Source organism: Peromyscus maniculatus, chromosome 19, assembly GCF_049852395.1.
Source record: "Peromyscus maniculatus bairdii isolate BWxNUB_F1_BW_parent chromosome 19, HU_Pman_BW_mat_3.1, whole genome shotgun sequence".
NCBI lineage: Eukaryota > Metazoa > Chordata > Mammalia > Rodentia > Cricetidae > Peromyscus > Peromyscus maniculatus.
Window position 1 is genome coordinate 30,364,035 of NC_134870.1, and position 21,053 is coordinate 30,385,087.

Sequence of the window (21,053 nt, forward strand, 5' to 3'; positions counted from 1 at the left end):
TTCATCATAGTAGATGGGGTTTGGAGAGATGGCTTAGTAGTTAAGAGCACGGGCTGCTCTTCCAGAGGACCCAGGTTCAATTTTCTGCCCACATGACAGCCAGTAACTCTCAGTAATTTCCCATCACAGGATCTGATGCCCTCTTCTGGTCTCTAAAAGCTGGGCACACAAGTGGTGCACAGACGTACATGCAGGCAAAACACATACATAAAATAAAAGTTAAAAAAAAAATTATTTCACCATAGTAGAGTGCTTGCTTAGCATGCACAAAACCTTGGATTGAATCCCAGTGGTTTTTGGACACTATTCCTTATGAATGTAATTTGCACCCAGATTTGAGAATGACTAGATTTTGTTCACATTTTCTAGCTGGGGCGTTGAGGGGCTCTGAGAGGCCCCAGGATGTCTTTCAGGTGGGGGATGGGCAGTGGCATTGCTTTCACGTGTAACTAGGTGTGGGGGTGCACACTTGTAGCACTAGCACTGTGTGGGTAGAGGGAGGGAGACCAGTTACATCGGTGTTCAAGCTGCCTAGTTGGGCAGTGGTGCTGCCCGCCTTGGATCCCAGCACTCAGGAAGCAGAGGCAGGTAGATCTCTGTGAATCTGAGGCCAGCCTGGTCTACAGAGCGAGTTCTAGAACTGCCGCCGAGGCTATACAAAGACGCCCTCTTGAAAAACAAAACAAAAGAATTATTTATGTGTGTGCTGTGTTTGTGAGGCCTGCACGCATGCCTGGCATGCAAGAGTGTAGAGGTCAAAGGACAAGTTTCCGGAGTCCGTGCTTGGCTTTGCCTACTCTATCTAGGCTTGCTGGCCTTCCAGCTTCTCCGGTCCCTGCTTCTCAGCTCTCTGCAGGAGCGCTGGGGTTACAGATGAATGCCACCACATCCAGCTCGTTGTGGGTTCCTGGGATGGAACGCAGGTCATCCGGTTGGCAAAGCAAATGCTTCTAACAAAAGCCATCGTTTTGGACCGGCATTGTCCTTAAATAACCAACACTTTAAATAATACGGAGATTAAAGCAGAGAGTAAAAGTACACTGTGAGTTTGAGGCCAACCCCATAGAGGCTGTCCTTCCAGGAGATTTCGATGTTTGTGGGCTTATGTACTCCTGCCTTCATGCAATGTAATGTGTCCTAAACACTGGGAGAAGATCCTGTTCTGTATGTGGATATCTTGGGCCTCCTTCCTGCCTTCCCCTAGATAGCTCAGGCTAGCTACAAACTCGTGATCCTCCTGTTTCAGCCTTCCTGGGTTCCTTCTGGTCAGCAGAATTCCTCCTCTGTATTTTTGTTTTTAAGACAGGATCTCCCCCATTTAAATCTGGCTGGTCTGGAACTCACTTAGTGACCAGGCTGGATCCAAAGTCCAAAGTGGTGGAATTAAAGGTGCGCACGCCACACCCAGCCCCTCTTTGGCTTTTAGCAGGACCACCCTGATCTACTGCCAGTTCTTCCCTTTTTTCCAGTCTCCGCTTTCCGGGAACGTTTCCTTCCCCAGGGAACATCCTCCCCTGGTGCACACTCACACCACACCCTCCCGGGCCCTGCTTCCGGCGACTGAACAAATGGGAAGGTGGTGTGACAGGGTAAAAGGGGTAAGGGTGGCCTCACACGGGGGAATGTGAAGGGCAGGGGAGTGTTCTCTTCCCGGGGCACCCAGGCAGCTGTTTCCTCCTTGTTCTGCCAAATGGTTTCTCTGACTGCAGCAGGACCTCGGGGTTTGAGAGATCATCTCTGATGGACCCAGAGAATCAGCAGAAGACAAAAAAAAAAAAAGGCTGTTTTCTTAGGGCTGCACTCTGTCGTCACTTGGGACCAACACCCTGGCATCCAGGCTCTGGCCTCTGTCACGTAGGAATGGCCGAGACAAGTGACACCGTGTTCTTTTTTTTTTTCCTTCAGTTTTTCAAGACAGGGTTTCCCTGTGTAACAGTCTTTGCTGTCCTGGAACTCTCTACAGGACCAGGCTGGCCTCGAACTCACTGAGATCTGCCTGCCTCTGCCTCCCAAGTGCTGAGATTAAAGGCGTGCGTCAACACCGCATGGCCTGTGTCCTTCTACACCTGCACTGTCCTTAACAACCTGGTCACCTGAAACCCACCTCTTCTTAGAGGCCCTCTTGCTCTTGACCAAGTTCCACATTATCTCTGTACCTGTTTCCTTATCTGCAAAGCAGGAATAATCATTATATCTGTTTTATTGGGCCGGTTTTCTTGTCCTCCGATAAATTAGATGATTAGAACATTTGATGTTCATGGAGTATTGTATGATAAGTACTCAAGGCCTTGCTGCCTTGAAACTCAAACTTTAGATTTTCTAGGTCCCCGGTCCTGAATCCATTCATTCATTCATTCATTCATTCATTCATTCATTCATTCATTTTTGAGACAGTGTCTTACTAGGTAGCCCCGGCTAGGCTGGAATTTGCTATGTAGAGCAGACTTGCCTCGAACTCACAGGGAATCCACCTGCCTCTGCCTCCTGGGTACTAGATTAAAGGAGTTCAACTTCACTACTGGGGATCTTGGTTAGTCATTAAGCATGTCCCTGAGCCTTCCTGAAATTTTAGTGCCTTAGGCCTCCTTACCAGGAACTCTCACTCCCTAGATCTCAGGTGAGTTAATGAGAGGTACTATTGTTTTTTGTTTTTTGAGGTACTATTGAACTAACTTGGGTCCCACGTCTGTACCCTCAAGAAGGCAAGTTGTCCTTGAGAAGCCAATTAAAACTGTCAAATTAACAGTTTTTTTTTTAAAAAAAAAAAAAAGATTTATTCTCAATGGCCACATTGGGAAAAGAGGCAAAGAGCCCCTTGCTCACAGAATCAAGTTCAGTTAACAGTACTAGAGAGCAAACGATGCCAAGCAAATTCAGTCTGGGGTACAGCCTCAGCCCAAGGGGACCAGGGCTTTGGACATTTTTCTTCCAGGATTCTAATTTGCATCTAGAGACTGCACCAAGAGGTCTGGGAGATCCTGGGGATGTCCTTCAGGTGGTGAGGCCTGGCTGAGGTAATGTCTCTCCTTCTGGCTCTTAACTGCCCTCCTAACAATACCACTTGGACCCTTCGGCACAGTTTATTGTGTTGTTTTTTTGTTTGTTTGTTTGTTTGGTTGGTTTTGCTTTTGGTTTTTCAAGACAGGGTTTCTCTGTATAGTTTTGGTGCCTGTCCCAGGGATCCACCTGGCTCTGCCTCCCGAGTGCTGGGATTAAAGGAGGGTGCCACCACCGCCCGGCTTCAACACAGTTCTTTAGGAGTAGGGTCTTTTCTTTTTTAGAGACAGGGTTTCTCTATGTAGCCTTGGCTGTCCTAGAACTCACTCTGTAGACCAGGCTGGCCTCCAATTCACAGAGAGATCCGCCTGCCTCTGCCTCCCGAGTGCGAGTTCTGAGATCAAAGGCGTAGGCTGCCACCACCCAGCCTAGGGCTGGGGTCTTAGTCTCAGGTGAGCTCAGTGTTCTGACAGAGAACACCTGTTCTGATGAGCGCTTTAGTCTATAGGTGTGAAATACTCCACCTACCCATACCCATCCTTAAAACCTGGAAAGTTCTAAGCATCCTGAGGCCAAGGACCCTGCTACATTACTGTTGTACAGTGGGCCGGAGTGATGACCAGCACTTAGTAAAAAATAATCATTAAGTGACTGAATGAACAAAATCCCAAGAGGGCAGTTGAGTGTTTTGCGTTTTGTATTTTTTTTTTTTACCCCCTGATCCTAAGCATCTGATTCTCATTACTTCCACAGCTCGGAAAGTCTCTCTCTCTCTCTGCCTTGGCGTTTTATAAACCTTGTGTGCGCACATCGACATTTTAACCATAAATCCACAGTTTGGGGGCTGGAAAATCTGAGGAAAGGGGATTGGCAGAAGGGGATAAAAAGTACCCAGAGGTCCAAGGCTCTTGAGGCACTGCTCTCCGGTTGGGAAAGGGCAACCCAGAACTCCCAGCACATCCCCTCTGTGGGAGATGACCCCGGCTGCAACAACCATCAATGGGGCTGGCCACGGTTTCCCTGCGACCTTGGGAGGGGTCACAATCCAGGCTGTGGCCAGGCACCCCAGGAGCAGCCGCTTGGGCAATCCTGCCCGGAGGCGGCGCCTAGGGGAGGCTGGAAGTCCAGAGTTGGGCGTGGAGGGGGGGGGGGTGCACCGGGAAGGGCTGGGGGGTAGGGAGGGGCCTGTGCTGTCTCTTTAAGAGCCGAGTACTGCCCCCGCCTCGCAGGCGCCCGGAGTCTCACAAAAGAACAGGATGTTGTTGATTTGTCACCAAACCACAGAGAGGAAATGATTGTAAATTTCCTTTAAACATCCCCACCGCGCTCCGGCCGCCCCCGCTTCCGCCTCCGCCGCCCCCGCCGGGCCCAGCACAGCGGGGCGTCTGCGCTCCCGTGGCCGCTTCGGCTCCGGCTTTCGGTCGGGGCTCTCTGCTCAGGCTCCTGCGAGCCTAGGAGGGAGCACCCCCGACGCTTGGGGGAACGTCCCAGCCCCCGGTCCAGCTGCTTGCTGTGGAGCGCTTTTTTTTTTTTTTTTTATTCCAGCAGCTGCAGCCAAGGATGGCCCGCAGCCCACGTGGGCGCGCGCCGCTGGTGGATTGCATTGTTGCTGCTGCTGCTGCTTCTGCAGCGCAGGGTGTCCTACCCGGGAAGTACCACCCCGCCAAAGCCTAATCAAGGGCCGCGATCCTTGGCTTTAATATCGAGGGAAACTGAGGCACGCGGAAATGACTTGAAGTAGTTGAAAGTTACCGGCGCCTGCTTTCCCACAACTGGTTCAGGTCACCCCCGAGTTCATGTGCCTCATCACTGAGCTACACTGCTGGAGAAACATTCTCGAAATAATGGTCCCAAGAGGTGGTGGTACTCTGTTGCCGAGCCAAAGTAGGGATACATCAATCATGGGGAACACACCTGCTCTTGCAGCTGACATTCTCTACTTCAGGATCCACTCGGGTTTCAGTGTCGCCCGTGCCTGTTGCCACTTGACCTCCGCTGGTCCCATGCCTCTTTGTTGCTGCCAGTTTAAGATTTCTGTAATTGCCCGATTAAGTTAGTACTCTCTCTCAACCTGTAACCTGGCCCATAATGGCGTGGACCTGCCTGCTCTGTGGTCTAGGAAGGGGCTGCCTTAGTTGTACATAGTGTTCCTGTGGAGCAATTACTGTTTATTCTGGAATTGTCTTCCCCGAACTTCTAGAGTATTAAAAGCAGCAGCTGATTCCCCAGGCACTGTGCTAAGCCAAATTGTTGCCCTTAGTCTTTGTGTTAAAACCAAGAGGTAGGTGACGCTATTTGTATGGACTGGCGAGAAAGGTTCTGAGGTTCAGAATCTTGAACTGGACCAGCGATCCCAGCCCAGATTCATTTTTCGTCATTGCATTCTGATGACTGGTGGGGTCCCTCTTCCGTACCTTTGAGCTTGTTAAAATTGGTGCCCAACAGATTATAGGGAAATACTGCTTTGGGTCTTTTGTCTCCTCAACCTCCAGGGGGACCTGGGCAAGCCCTTGTGCCTCTCTCTGAGAGCTGTTGTGATGGGTTGAGGCTCTCAGACTGGAACTACTGTTTTCTAGCCTTCTGAAGTCTCCTGAGTGGCCATAAAGGGGGGGAGGTGGGTCTTGAGTGGCTTGGGACCTTGTATGGAATCTGAGCAATTGCCTCTACACTTGATGTGTGTTGTGTGTGTGTGTGTGTGTGTGTGTGTGTGTGTGTGTGTGTGTGTGTGTGTGAATGCTGGGAATAGCATCCTGGCCCTGTGTATGCCAAGTCAATGTAACCGTACACCCCCACCTTCCACTCTACTTAAACGGAAAAAAAGAAGTCGCTTCAACAGTTGCCTGGGGCTGGACTTAGGTCAGATAGCCCCCATGCCGTCAGACAGTTCAGATTCCCAGCCCTAGGGGCAGTGACTAGAGTCATTGAGGTGGGTGGGGATGTGACTTTGGGTACCAGTCGCGTTGTAAACAACAGTTAATGTTAGGTATTTACCCTGTTGTGCCTTGCTCTGTGCAGGATGCTAAAATTCCTTTTTTCTCGTTTGATCCTAAGAGATGAGCAGTTGGTACTGGGGGAGGTGAAGCTGGGGTGAGACTCGGACTCCCAGGATCCCCTGGGTCTGTGCAGGAGGAAGTCACCCCGGCACTCTGGACTGCAGTTGCTTGTCCTCAATCACGGCAGAGAGACAAGAGGGTCCTTGGTGCTGGTGGAGTTGCGGGGAGATTTGCAGCCCGCTTTGGCTCCCGTGTGCTGCAGCTGTCGTCCCTCAGCTTGGAGCACATTTGTTGTTGGATGTCCAGACGGGGTCCCTGTTTCCACCTGTCCTTTTATAGCATTCTAGTCATAGGCACGGAAGTTCTGAGTCTCACAGACAGCCGTCGGATTATTGCATTCCCCAGATGCAGCCTGAGAGGGTACCAACTGGTGAGTGCCACCAGTATCTTGGGGGTGCTCATCAGGTAGGCCCCAACTAGAGCAAAGCTACCAGTAGTCGGAGTCTCCACCCTCCACTACTCAGGTCTAGGGAAGTGGGAACCCGAAGGCAGGTCACCTGATACCTCCTGGTATCAGTTTCCTGGGTTAAGAATAACTTTGATCTTAGATGGCCTTCAGCCATTACAAGAAAAATGGATCCTGTGTACTCACAGAGTTAATATTTTTTCTTATTTTTAAAAATTGTTTGTTTTTCGAAGCAGGGTTTCTTTGTGTAGCCCTGGATGTCCTGGAACTGGCTTTGTGACCACGCTGGCCTCAAACTCACAGAGATCCACCTGCCTCTGCCTCCCAATGCTGGGATTAAAGGTGTGTGCCACCATGCCTGGCTTAAAAAATTAATTTTTAATATGCGTTTAGTGCATGCAAGCACACACATACACCTAAATGAGTTTATGTGCATCACATGTGTGTGTGGGTCAGATGACTTCAGAGCCCCTGGAACTGGAGTTACAGGCATAGGGACTTGCCTGGAATCAAACCTGGGTCCTCTGAAAAACCTGAGTTAATATGTATTAAACACCCATTACATGCCACGTACCACTGTCACGGGTCTTAGAGATAACAGCAATCAATAAAATACAATCCTGCTTGGAGGTTAACAAAATCCTCCAAGTACGTATCTGTATACTGTGCGTGCACATATGTGCGTGTGTCTCTATATATGTGCATTTGTGGAAGAGCAGGACAGAGTTTAGGTTATGATAGAAATGAAGAGTGAGCCCAGGCGGCGGCGGCACACACCTTTAATCTCAGCACTTGGGAGTCAGAACTCATCTTTGTGAGTTCGAGGTCAGCCTGCTCTACAGAGCGATGTCCAGGACAGGCACCAAAACTACACGGAGAAACCCTGTCTCGAAAAACAAAACAAAACAAACAAACAAAAAAAGAAAGAACGAAAGAAATGAAGAGTGAAAGGGAGCTGCGGTGTGTGTGGGTGGAAGTCAGTTTCTCCTCTGATGGTCAGGAAGCCTCACTGATCAGATGGAATGGAGAGAGTGCGGCACACAGATTTTAGGAAGAAGATTGCTGTAGGCACTTGGGATGGCAGCGGGGAACGGATGGGATGGGGCTGTGTCGTGCTGCGCCTGCTCTGCCACCGTCACTGTGCCAAGGGTTTTGATGAAGAGTGAAGCTGAGAGAGGCCGTGGGATTTGCCTGTGACCAGCCAGCTAGTATGGTAGGTAGAGGAGGTGATTTTTAAATGGCGGTCTTAACTTCACCTCCTGAGTGCTGGGGTTCCAGGCATGTTCCTGGCTTTCTCCACTGTTCTAAATCAGCAAGCTTCCACACACTGGGGACTCCTCTTTCACAAATCCGCTTGTGTTTAATTCACGATTTGGTTCCTCTGGTTTCTAGGAGGCTTAAGTGTCACATTGGCCAAGGAGATTGCTAGCCCAGGAGAAGCATGGTTGATACCAGCTTAAGACTCAGTTCCTTCTTCTGATTGGAAGGGAAGTAGTATGTTTGATTCTGGAAAACCCCATGTTGTGTTTATGGCAGAAGGGGGAGAAGCACCTTTGGATTACTGTAAACAAGAGAAATGGAGAACGGGGGTAGCCTGGATCCCTCAGCCCCCCACCTTCATTTTAATTTCCCTATGATAGACCCAACTCAGCGTGCTGTATTATACAGCGGTAATTAAAACACGCGGATTAGTGAACGGAGATTTATAGGGCCAACAGGAGCCGGAGGAGAAAAAGACAGGCTCTCTTTTATTCACAGGCAGATAGCCAGATTGCCACTTGCTTGCGTTTTCCTGACACGGTTGCCCACCCTGTTTAGGTACCCTTCCTCTCTCCTTATTTCCAAGTATCTGCTCCGACTGCTGTTCAGTGTGGTTTGTGAAGACCACAGATCTGTGCTCCCCTGTCGGACACTGGAGAAATGTGAGCCAGAACCCAGCAGGCTGCACGTGAGTGGCATAGAACAGAGGCCCAAAGCAGAACCCAGGGCCAGGGTGAGCAGGGGCCAGACCTCCTCCAGCCGCCCTGGACACCTGGCCACGCGTTTACCATGGGACAAGGCAGTGAGAGTGGACGCTTCCAAAAGCAGACCACCCCGGAGCATCTCCCAAGATCAGATGCTATCATCTGTGTTCACAACATTGTTCCCAACTGTGGCCTTGAGGAATAAGCCAACAGAAATGGGAAAAGATAAGGTACCAAATCTACAGTCTAGAACAAGGGATAGTTGGAAATGGCTGATGAGAAATGTTCGGCCAAATTAATTTGTTCAGGGGCTAAGCTAATTATTGAGTGTTTATTACAGGACAGCTGTTCTAAGTGTTCTAGGCATTGGAGGAATGGAGCTGTAGTTACACGTCATGCATCCACCATGTGGATTTCTCTCAGCTTGAATAAGGGAGGATGACTTTGCTATAGAGTACAGAAGTATGTGTAGTTACACAGCCTTGGCCAGAGTGTGGTGTGCATTCTAGCTCTGCAAGGTGTTGTTGTTAAAGCAAGAACATTGAAGTCCTTAGTGTTTGAGGGGAGCAATCTGCACCTCAGAAGATGATCATGCCTTCCCCAGGGCTGATCTCCTCACAGGGTGATGGTCTGTGAAGTTTGCTGTTCCTAGAATCCAGGGTGACCATGGACAATGACTGGAGACCTGTGCGGGCCTTTTGACCTTCTAGAGCACAGCTTTGGAAACGCCGACAGTCAGATGCCTCAGTTACTTATCTTTCTGCCTTCAGCGTTGGAGGGGTTGGAGTGGGTTAGATAAGCATTGCGTTTTTAAATAGACATTCCTGAGTGAGTCATACACCTACCTGCAGTCATGAGCAGATGACTGACCCACAGGAAAGGAGACAGATACAATAGGAAGGCAGAGATGCTGGGCTTCTATCCGGCTTTTAGTTACATGTAAACCCCAGTGTGGAATCGGTGTAGTTTGGCAAAAGTGGCTTTGATGAGCCTGTTATAAAGACAGTCTAGTGTGGTCTCCTAGTGCTCTCACGATTTCACCCCCCCCCAGCATCCCCCTCCCCCCCGCGGTTCTCTCTGTAGCCCTGGTTGTCTTAGAACTCACTCTGTAGACCAGGCTGGCCTCGAACTCACAGAGATCCGCCTGCCTCTGCCTCCCGAGTACTGGGATCGAAGGCGTGCGCCACCACCACCCGGCATCTTAATTTTGTTAATTTACTAGTCAGAATCTTACTATGAATTCTTCATAAAGAAATAAAATGAGTAATAATAATATAAAAAACATTTATATGAAGCAGACACCTATTCAGGACTACCCAAGGTCTGGGTGAGTGTTAAGCTGTTCTACCTAGTAAGTGCTAATAATGGGTTGACAGAGGAACCAAAGGAAGGACTGAGGACAGTTGGAAAACGGGTTATGAGTCCCATTGCCTGCTCCCCCACCCCTCCCCAGTATTCTTTGTCTGAACATACACCAGGAAGGCAGGAGAGCTAAGGACTCTCACCCAGAATTCAGATGGGAGTGGATTAGATGCTGATGCTGATTTGGGATGTAAGCTATAGGATGGAGTAGAGACCTGTCAGTGTTTTGAGTTCGTTCTTCAAGATCACTTTCCACATACTTTGTGTTTATCCAGATAGTCCACAGCAAGCCCTGTAAGAGGCTGGAGCTGCCCACTTGACAAATAGGAAAACAGGCTCCGAATGTGTGAGCGGCAAGTAGAAACCACAAAGAGGCTTGGGTTGATTATAGGCAGGCAGCCCAGGGAGGTTTCCCGTTCCCTAGAAATCAGAAGCATCGTCTACTTTACCTGCAGGGCCTGGTGCTCTCCCAAGTAGGAAAGCTCAGCCTCCCCAAGTGGCCCACAATCCCACCAAAGGTTCTGGAACTGCTTTGGGGAAAAGGGGAGGAAATCATTGAGCATACAGGGGAAGAGCAATCGCGACAAGAAAAGAGGAAATAAGGATGTGGGATGGAGAGCTGGGGATGCAGACCTTTTAGTGGGATGCTGGCCTGGCCTGCGCAAAGCCTGAGTTTGATCCCCCAGCACTGTATAGTGGCACAGGCCTGCACTGTGCTTGGGAGGTATAGTCAGGGGGATTAGAATTTTAAAGTCATCCTTAACTACATAGCAAGCCCACAACAGCTGGAAGGAAGGAAGGAAGGAAGGAAGGAAGGAAGGAAGGAAGGAAGGAAGGAAGGAAGGAAGGAAGGAAGGAAGGAAGGGCTGGAAGATACAGGATGGAGAGTTTGAGCCCCGGAGCCAGACGGACCCTGGTTTACTGGTTCCTCCACCCTGTCACCTTGGGCAAGACATTCTACCTCTCAGTGTGTCAAGTGGGATGATAACAGTGCCAAGTGATGATGGGGTTGTTGGGAGACTGAAATAAGATGGGTGCCATGTTTTGCACAGCTCTGGGTGCAGGGGAGGCCCTCTGTTATCGTATCACCACTGAAGAGGAAAAGGAGCTCAGCTGGGCTGAACAGGAGAGGTGAGAAGGTTTCAGGTCGCTCTTAGGCCTGATGTCGGACCACATTGATGAAACTCCATCCACATGAGCTTTCACCGTCAGCCACACAGGAGACGCAGCCTTGTCTTCTAAACCCCACAGGGCAGGGCCAGACACACCTCTGACATGGTTGCAGGCACTGCAGCCCCAGAGGCACCCTCCTCCATTTCCCTTCCCCCTCTCACCTTGATCATGGTCTCTCTCTCTCTCTCTCTCTCTCTCTCTCTCTCTCTCTCTCTCTCTCTCTTTTGGTTGTTCAAGACAGTAAGGGGTTAAGTGGAGAGATGGCTCAGCAGTTAAGAGCACTGGCTGCTGTAGTGGGTAGCCATTCCAGCTTGGATCTGGAAGTTCCAACCCCCATTGAGACTCTGGCAACTGTCACGCCTACGAGGCGGGGCGAGGGGAGGTGCTGGAAACCCGAGAGCTGGATGGGCCAGCGCTCTCTCTGTGCGCGCTCTCTCTGCGCCTGGACCCTGGACGGTGGAGATTGACTGTGCAGAGCTCCAGAGAACACCGCTGGATTGCGATACACCTTCCCCAGACCCCCGCAACCTATCCATTCCTTCATTTGTAAGTCATCCACTAAATAAATCTTCCTTTTAACTACGTGGAGTGGCCTTTATAATTTTCCCCAATAGGCTGCTCTTCCAGAGGACCAGGGTTCAAGTCCCAGCACCCGCATGCCAGCTCACAACTTTCTGTAACTCCGGTTTCAGGGGACCTGAAACTTGCCATGGCAAAACACTAACACAAGTAAAATTAAAAGAAAAACAACAGCTGGGTGGTGGTGGTGGTGGTGGTGGTGGTGGTGGTGGCCCACACCTTTAATCCCAGCACTCGGGAGGCAGAAGCAGGCGGATCTCTGTGAGTTCGAGGCCAGCATGGGCTACAGAGCAAGATCCAGGAAAGGCGCAGAGCTACGCAGAGAAACCCTGTCTCAAAAAAAAAAAAAAAAGAAAAACAATAACAAAAAATGTATAAGCTGGGTAGTGGTGGTGCATGCCTTTAATCCTACCACTCGGAAGGTAGAGTCAGGCGGATCTCTGTGAGTTCGAGACCAACCTGATCTACAGAGTGAGATCCAACACAGGCACCAAAACTACACAGAGAAACCTTGTCTCAAAAAACCAAAAAAAAAAAGAAAGAAAGAAAAGAAAGAAATCTCCATGGCTGCAGACACCCCAGGCAAGAGTCTCCTACTTTCCTGGAGGGTATTTTATTAAAACAACAAAAATGCCAGGCTTGGTCAATATTACTGTCTTTTGTTTGCTTGTTTCTGAATGAATGAATTCTTGTTTGAGATAGATTCTCCCTGTGTTACCTTGGCTGGTCTAGAACTTGGTAAGTAGACTAAGCTGGCCTTGAACTAGCAACAAATCCTCTTCCCTCGGCTTCCCACTTGCTGGGATTGCAGGCCTAGCCGGCACACCAGTTGCCCGACCTGTTCTGTGTGGACGATATCACTGAGCAAACAGATGGCAGGTGCAGATAAAGGTCAAGGCTTCATTGACGTGAGCAGATCGTTTTTTAGGAAGAAGGGCCGTTAAGAGTTCATACTATATAGTCTTTGCTACTGCAACCACTAATACATTTGCAATGAAAAAAATCAAAGCAGAAGCTCTGAAATCCTTCTGGGACTACCAGAAAAGGGAGGGGACCCTGAGACACGAGTTAGTGGTGGTGCTGTCACATGTTGGCAGCGTTTTTTAAGTGTTCCCGTTTGTGGAACCTGACTGTTATGCTTATATTATTCTTATCAAAGGACATTTTCAACATTGATTGCCATTTATTATTATTATTACTATTACTATTATTATTATTATTATTATTATTATTATTATTATTATTATTATGTGGGGGTGCCTGTGCCATGGTGCACATGTGGAGGTCAGAGGTCGACTCTGGAGTCGGTTCTCTTCTTCCATCTTTCCCTGTGTCCTGGGGAGCAAGCTCAACGTTGTCAGTTTTATAGAGCAAGTGCCCATGGCCTAAGCCACCTCCCTAGTCCCTGTTCTTTATGTTTCAAATCATTCTAATTTTTAACTGTTTTTTGAAAGAAGGTCTTATTTTTTTTTTAATTAGAGTTATTCATTTTATTTTACATGTGAGTGTTTTGCTTGCATGTATGTATGAATGTGTAAAACATACATTACCGGTTCCCTCAGAGGCCAAGAGAACATCAGATGCTCCAGAACTGGAATTATCCATGGTTGGGAGTTACCATGTAGGTGCTGGAAATCGAACCCAGGGCCTCTGTAAGGGCAGTAAGTGCTCTTAACCTCCAAGCCGCCTCTCCAACCTTGAAATGAGATCTTCCATAGTCTAGTGTGATCATAAACTTTCTGTGTAGCAGAGGATGGCTTTGATTTCTTATCTTCCTACCTGTACCAAATGCTAGGATTAGAGGCAGGTGCCACCATGCTTAGTGTGTGTGTGTGTGTGTGTGTGTGTGTGTGTGTGTGTGTGTGTGTGTGTATGTATGTATGTATGTATGTATGTGTATGTTTCTGAGTACACGAAGGTCAGAGGACAATTTCAGGAGTTGGTTCCAAATTTTGTTTTTTTATTGTTAACGACTTATGTCCTGGATAGTTTTGTCAATTAGACCCAAACTAGAGGCATTTGGCAAGAGGAAACTTCAGGTGAGAAAATGCCCCCACAGGTTTACCTACAGGCCATTCTGGTGGGGGCATTTTCTCACCTGAAGTTTTCTCTTCCCAAATGCCTCTAGTGCGTAGGGCCACCCTTTCCTCCAGAGCAGGTGGTCTTGGGTTGTATAAGACAGGAGGCTGAGTAAGCCAGTAAACAGCACTCCTCTGTGGTTTCTGCTTCACTTCCTGCCGAGATGCCCCTAAATGATGGAGTGTGACCTGAGAATTGTAAGCTGAAACAAATCCTTTCCTCTCCAACTTGCTTTTGGTCATGGTGTTTTATCACAGCAATGGAAACCTAATCAAGGCAGAAATTGGTACCAAGTAGTGGGGTGTCGATGTGACAGACCTGACCGTGTGTTTTGGGGAGGACTGTGGTAGCATTTGAACCTTGGGCTGGAAAAGCCATTGAATGTTTAGCTCAGGGGGCAGGTTCTGTGGGAGCTTGGAAAATAAGAATGTTGAGAGTGACGGAGATGATGGAGGCCTGGCCTGTGAGGTTTCAGGGGGAAGCAGAGACTCTGGTGAGGCTCTGTGTGTGTTATTTTGATTAAGAACCTGTGGTTCCGGTCAGCTGTGGCTTAAGAAGTGACTGTGATTAACGAGAGAACCAGGTAAGTGAAACCTTTGCTTTGCTGGGATAGCGGATGCTCGTCAGGTGGAGCCGAACCATCAGCTGTGATTAAGAAGGGACCGGTCCTGGGCGTAGCGGTGCCTGTCTTTAATCCCAGCGCTTGGGAGGCAGAGGCAGGAGGGTTTATGTGCGTTGGATTCCAGCCTGGTCTATATAGTGAGTTCCAGAACAGCCAGGACCACATAAAGAGACCCTTTCTCCGAAAATACACCCCCACCTCCAAGAGAGATGGGGGTGGGGGGCGTGCAGGAGCACAGCCCAGCATCATCGAGGTGAAATCTTCTTGTTAGTATTTCTTCAAGGTTAGCATTCCTCGGGCTGGCAGCTGAACCTGGTTATGTACGAGAGTTTCCCAGGTGGCAATGGTTATGGCTTGGCACTAGGAGAGGCCATTAGTGAAGGTCACAGTAGAAACCCCAGGATGGAAGGGGTCATGGAGAGAAGTTGAAGCTTGCACCATGTGGCGGGATCGGAGTCCCTGAAGACAGCCCAGGAGAAGCTATTGGTGCCCCTCAGTTACAGCAGGGTCCTGGCCTTTTGGAGAGGCCAGTCCCATGAGGTGACCAGCAAGGACAGCAGCAGCTGTGGCGTGGAGCTGGCCTGAGCCTAGGAGACAATCCTCATGTGCTGTGTGTAGTAGAACCAGAGAAGCGGAACTCTTCAGCCCTTTGGAGCTCAGCAGCTTATGACTGAAGCCCAGGTATCTAACACCGAGTGTTTTACATTGCTGAACTTGGGTTTTGTTTTGATCTGATTGTAATTGTGCCCTGGCTGTTCCTGAAATGGGAAATGTGTAACTTAATTTTTATTTTGCAGCATCTTGCAGTTAAGAGGCTTTGGGATTTTAGAGAGATCGTGGATGTTTTAGAGAGACTGTGGATGTTTTAACAAGATTGAACTTTTTTTTCTCTAGACAGGGTTTCTCTGTGTAAGAGTTCTGGCTGTCCTGGAACTCACTCTGTAGATCAGGCTTGCCTTGAACTAACAGAGATCTGCCTGCCTCTGCCTCTCAAGTGTTGGAACTAAAGGTGTGAATCACCCCTGCACAGTGAGATTGAATTTTCAAAGTGTTTGAAATTGCCAGGCAGTGGTAGTGCATGCCTATAATCCCAGCACTTGGGAGGCAGAGAGAGGCAGGTGGATCTCTGTGAGTTTGAGCCAGCCTGGTCTACAAAGTGAATTTCCAGGACAGGCTATTACACAGAGAAACCCTGTCTCAAAAACAAATCAAGATCCGGGTGGTGGTGGGTGGCGCACGCCTTTAATCCTAGCACTCAGGAGGCAGAGCCAGGCGGATCTCTGTGAGTTCCAGGCCAGCCTGTTCTACAGAGCAAGATCCAGGAGAGGCACCAAAACTACACAGAGAAACCCTGTCTCAAACAAACAAACAAAAACAAAAAGTGTTTGAAATTTTAATGACTATGGGACTTTAAAAGTTGGAATGTGTTTTATATTGGAATAATTGTTACTAATATGAACTCTTGGGAATAAACAATAAAGGAAAGAAAGGTTTTGCTTTAGAAGTAACGAGTTGGTGTATCAAGTTGACAAAACGTCATTTGTCCTGATTTTTCTTTTTTATGGTCAACATGACATAGATAGATTCATTTGAGAAGACAGAACCTCATTTGAGAAAATGCCCATCCAGATTGGTCTATGGGCAACCATGTGAGCACTTTAATGATTATGTGGGAGGGCCCGGCCTGTTGTAGGTGGTGCTGCCCCTGGGCAGGTGGTTTTGAGTTGTATAAGAAAGCAGGGTGGACAAAGCAGGAAGCAGTGTTCTTCCCTGGCCTCGGTTTCAGCTCCTGCCCCGACTTCCCTCAGTGACAGAGTGTGACCTGGGAGTGGTAAGTTGAAATAAACCTGTTCCTTCCCAGGTTTCTTTTGGTCATGGTGTTTGATCACAGCAGTGGAAACCCAACTGCAGCAATAGAAACCTAACTAAGACCGTTTAGATGGATACCATGGGCAAACTCCCATGTAGAGCTAAGCATTATTAGTGTTACTGCGTTTGTGTCTTACAGAGTTTTGGTAAATTCTCTTTTGTGCAGTTTCCACTGAAAATGAAAAAAAAGAACCTGTGGTGTCGGGTAATGGAATGGATGCGCTACTGAACGTATTTCTGACGGATGAGGCTTTCTCTTTTGACTAGGGAAGGTCAGTCCTCTCATGTAAATTATGCAGGTCTGATGATTGGAAACACTTCTTGAAGGAAACATCTTGACTGTTTTTCACCTCCTCGCTCTCCCTCACCACACAGTGTGGGACATGCCTGGTCACATTGTAATCCCCTAGCAGAGGTGGTGACAAGATCCCCAGATACTTATTCCTGGGTGCTGTGCCTGCACTGGACGGTGATTGGTGATGTCGCTTCTCTATGGAGGTGACTGTGGACCAGATAGCTATGCCCTGCTAAACTGACTGTATCACCGGGGCAGCCCTCATGTGCATCCATTCCCAGAATGCCAGTGGTGAACAGTAGAGAGGGCGGAGTAACAGATGACAGAACACAGTGGGGGAGACACTGGTCTTTACTTTGTGGCAACTAAAAAATTTGATGCTGGCAAATGGTGGAGAAGCCCAGGATTGTAGACACACCCCCTTTCCCCCCCAGGTTCTTCCCAGGGCCTTAGAAAGGGCCAATTCAAGAACAGGTCCTGTAGCTCCAGTGCCAGAACTGTGCAGTGGACCTGATTAGCTCTTCTTAGTATCCACAGTTAAGAGCAAGTTCTTTCCAAGCGTGGTGGTGTACACCTTTAATCTCATCACTCGGGAGGCAGAGTTCGAGGCCATCCTATTCTACATGGTGAGCTCTAGGCTAGCCAGGGCTACACAGTGAGACCCTGTCTCAAACAAACAGAAGTGACTTTTTTTTTTTTTTTTTTTTTTTGGTCAGGATCTCACTGTGTAGCCCAAGCAGGACTTTAATATGCCATGTTCCTGCCTCAGCCTCTGAAGCCATGGCATGAGAGGGACAGACTGCCATACCCGGTCAGTGTTGTACTTTTTTAGAGAGAGGTGGAGCCCACTTAGGGTGGCATGTGGACTACTCAGGTGTGTTAAACAAGACACCTGAACAAGGTGGAGCCCACTTAGGGTGGCATGTGGGCTACTCAGGTGTGTTAAGACACCTGAACAAGGTGGAGCCCACTTAGGGTGGCATGTGGGTTACTCAGGTGTGTTAAAGACACAGGAACAGGGTATCCCTCACTGGGAGCCCCTCAGGGGCAGGCGATTGATTCTGCTGACTGTCTTTAATGTCTAAAACAGGAAATCCTAAGTCCAGCATGGGACTTGGAATATGTCAGCAAGCCAACTCCAAGGTCTTGGAGAAAAGGACCATCTTGACTCAGGGCACACTGGGAAGTGTCTGTATTCAAAGTCAGCCGATGCCTGGGCTGCCTCTCCTTCCAAATAGAAGGGGGGCAGGGTCTAACCTAACCTGCCTTAAGGGTCCTGGACTGACCATCTGAGTTATCCCTGTGTCAGGGTTATGAAGGGAGGCCCCTGGGTATTGTCTCTGGAACTGGTTCTGATCATCCCTTCCGGAGACTCTGTCATCATCATCATCGTCATCATCGTCATCATCATCATCGTCTCAACAACCCCCCCCCAACCCCCAACCCTCCCCTCCCAGCTCTACAACCTGAGCTGCTGTGAGGTGAGGAGACAGCGGAAACATCAAAGGTGAATGATTTGGAGCCATAAAACAGCCTGAAAAACAAGTTTGGAAGATGAATGGCCTTGAGTCTGCGGAGCTTAGCCGAGGTAGCCCTGAGAATTATTGACATTCCTGCCTGGGACTCCCAGAGGCCTGACCCCCTCAGAGGCCTTTCCCACAGTTCCCCTCTATTCCAAGGGGACCACAAATGACGCGGGGGGGGGGGGGGGGGGGAGAGACGGATGGACGGACAGACGGTCACCCTGTGTCTCAGATCCCTGGAGATGAAGCCAGAGTGAGCCTTGTCAATATATGATAGCAGCTATGATTCTAGGGATTGATCAGGTGTCACCTTGCCAAGCAGGTGACAAACATTTCAGTTTGGTCTCCCAGACCTGTCTGGGTACTCCTATGCCTGGTGTGTGTGTGTGTGTGTGTTTTTTTTTGGGGGGGGGTGTTCCAGCTCAGCTCTGTGCCACCTTCCAGCTTGGTTCTTTTTGTGTTGACGGCCCTCAATAGGGCTGGCCTGGGTCTGCAATGCCTCCCCTTTTCATGAGGCTTCCGGTGGGACGGGCTGGGGGGGGGGGTGTTCATGTCTTTAAAGACACCAGTAGGATATTGCGGCCTCGGCCTTCACTACCCCCCCCCCCCCCCATCAAACCCAGTCCTGGGATAATGTTTATATACAATTGCTGGCTCTGATCTCCACCCAGGAAAACACCAGCTGCTTTTGCAAATCTTTTTGCGCGTGATAGAAAGCAGGACAGCAGGGCCTCATGCAGGCCTGCTCAGGCTTCTCTGGAGGGTGTTAGGAGGCAGCAAGTGTGTTTTATTTATGTTTTTCAAAGTCACCCCAGAACCGTGTCTAGGCAACTGAAGGCCTGTCAAAGAGCCGAAAAGCCTAATTCTGTTCAGAAGAGACAAAGGGATTAGGTGTCCCTGGGCCTTTAACCAGAGCATTGTTGGTGGTTTTGATTTAGGTTTCATTTAGGAAAGGCAAGGGCAGAGAGGATGCCAAAGATCCGGGCTGCCAGTGTTGTGGCGATGTTAAGAACCAGGCACACATGAGGTGTTGGCAGGGATATGTATTAGTGTGGCCTTTGGGGGGAAACGCTGGCAGCGTGTTTCATAACAAACGAGCCTGACCTTGGATACAGCGATTCACACATTAGAAATGGTCCTACTGTAGTGGCTGTACATGTACGCAAGGGCCTGTGTTCAGAAGTGCTTGCTGCAGGGCCAGGGACGTAGCTCACTGGTAGTGTGCTTGCTGGCGTACCACGTTCAAGGTTGGGGTTCAGTCCCTGGGACTGGGAAAAACGGGACTCACAGCAATAAAAAAAATAGAGACCTACCTGAGTCTATCAGAAGGGGACAGGTTCAGTAGGTTATAGTTTATCCAAGCACTGGACCACTCTATGGGAATTAAAGAAGCAAAATGGAACTAAAAACAATGGGCAACATACAGATGGTACTTAGATTCCCAGGGCCATCATTCAGGAAATTAGCTCACTTCTAATATTAATTGAGCCTTCTTAATAATACTTTGGTTTCTGTTATTAGAACTTTTTCTTTCCTCATGGGGAAAAGGGATGTTCTGTAACTTAGCTAGGGTCCCACCACCGCTGAGTAGAGGACTTGGATCAAAGCCTTTGCCTCAGAGACAGTGACCATTCTACAGTGCCTACGCAGACATGCTTTTGATGTGCCGTGAAGTGAAAGATGCAGGTAGCAGAGACAGAGGGCATGGCCTTATGAATGTGGAAAAGAAACTGTACACGTGGACATGTATTTATAAAAGGAGCAGTCTGGAAGAACACACAGTGATTTAACAATTCTTTGTAGGAAGGGAGGTGAAGTGAGCTCTATGCAGAGGATTTAGAAGATTTTTTTTTTTAACTAGACGTTTATATTTTTGTAATTCCCCTCCCCCTTTATACAGTGTGGGGGATTAAGCCCAGGGCCTCATGCATGGTTGTTGTGTGGCAAAATTTTTCTTGGGGAAATGCAACACACAGGTCTACTCATCCCAGACAGAAATTCCTCTATAGACCCAAAGTACAGTTACCACCAAATCCAGTTTGGTAAACCAATGAGTTTTATTGGAGTTATCTGTATGAATGTGGATTAGGGGTTACTTACAGGAGCAGAAACCTGGCTCCTTAGAGGCTCACAAAACTGAGAACCTGGAGCACACAGCACACAGTCTGCAGGCAGCTCCAGGAACCTCAGTTGGTCTAAACCTCTTCCAGGCAGCTTGGCTGGTTTCTGTTTTTTTCCAGACAGCTGGTCTGGTCTCAGTCATCTTTGCAGCTTGGCTTTGCTGGGTATGAGGGTGGCTCAGCTTTTATTGTTTACTATGGCAGGGCCGTGCCTATTGAATCTGGTCAGTTTCAGGGACTTCCTGGGGGCTATTTTGAGTTGTTTACTTTCCTGCTTAAGGAGCTTCCCTTTAAAATGGAATGTTTCAATCTCGGAGGAACTGGTTAATATAACAGTGGTAGGCAAGCTTATGTCTCCAGCTTTCCGTATTTTCTTGAACAATTGTTTTTTTTAGAAAAAAACCCGAAATAACTCAAGTAATACTAATTGTCTTTTTTCTTTTGTAATAAAGAAAAAGCAAGTTGACTAAAAGCAACTTGGAGAGGAAAGAGTTCACTTCCCTTGTGTATCATGGGTCACGGTCCGTTGAGGGAAGTCAAGGCAGGGACTGACGCAGAAGCCATGAGGAATGCTGTTTACTGGCTTGCTCTTCATGGCTATCTTAACCTGCTTTCTTATACCACCTAGCACAACCTGCCCGGAAGTGGCCCTGCTTACAGTAGGCTGGGCCCTCCTCCATCAATCATTAATCAACAAAATGCCAGCAGTTTGACTTCTGGAGGTGTTTTCTCAATTGAGGTTCTTCTTCCCAGATAATTATACCTTGTGTGGAGTTGACAAAAAGTTAGCCAGCACACTAATGATAACAAAATAATAACTTAGGGCTGGGGAGATGGTTCAGTCAGTTAAAGGACTTGCCTTAGAAGCCTCTGTCAGTCTGAGTCTGGACCCAGAAACAAAAATCTGAGAGGGAGGTTGGGGATTTAGCTCAGTGGTAGAGCGCTTGCCTAGCAAGTGCAAGGCCCTGGGTTCGGTCCTCAGTTCAATATATATATATATATACAGATCCC

General features: G+C 48.6%; 1 protein-coding gene across 5 annotated transcripts in view; it reads left to right on the forward strand.

Annotated features, from left to right (window-relative positions):
* LOC107401216 (uncharacterized) overlaps nt 1-21,053 on the forward strand; it is a 385,225-nt gene that overhangs the window by 26,803 nt on the left and 337,369 nt on the right. The window lies entirely within an intron of this gene.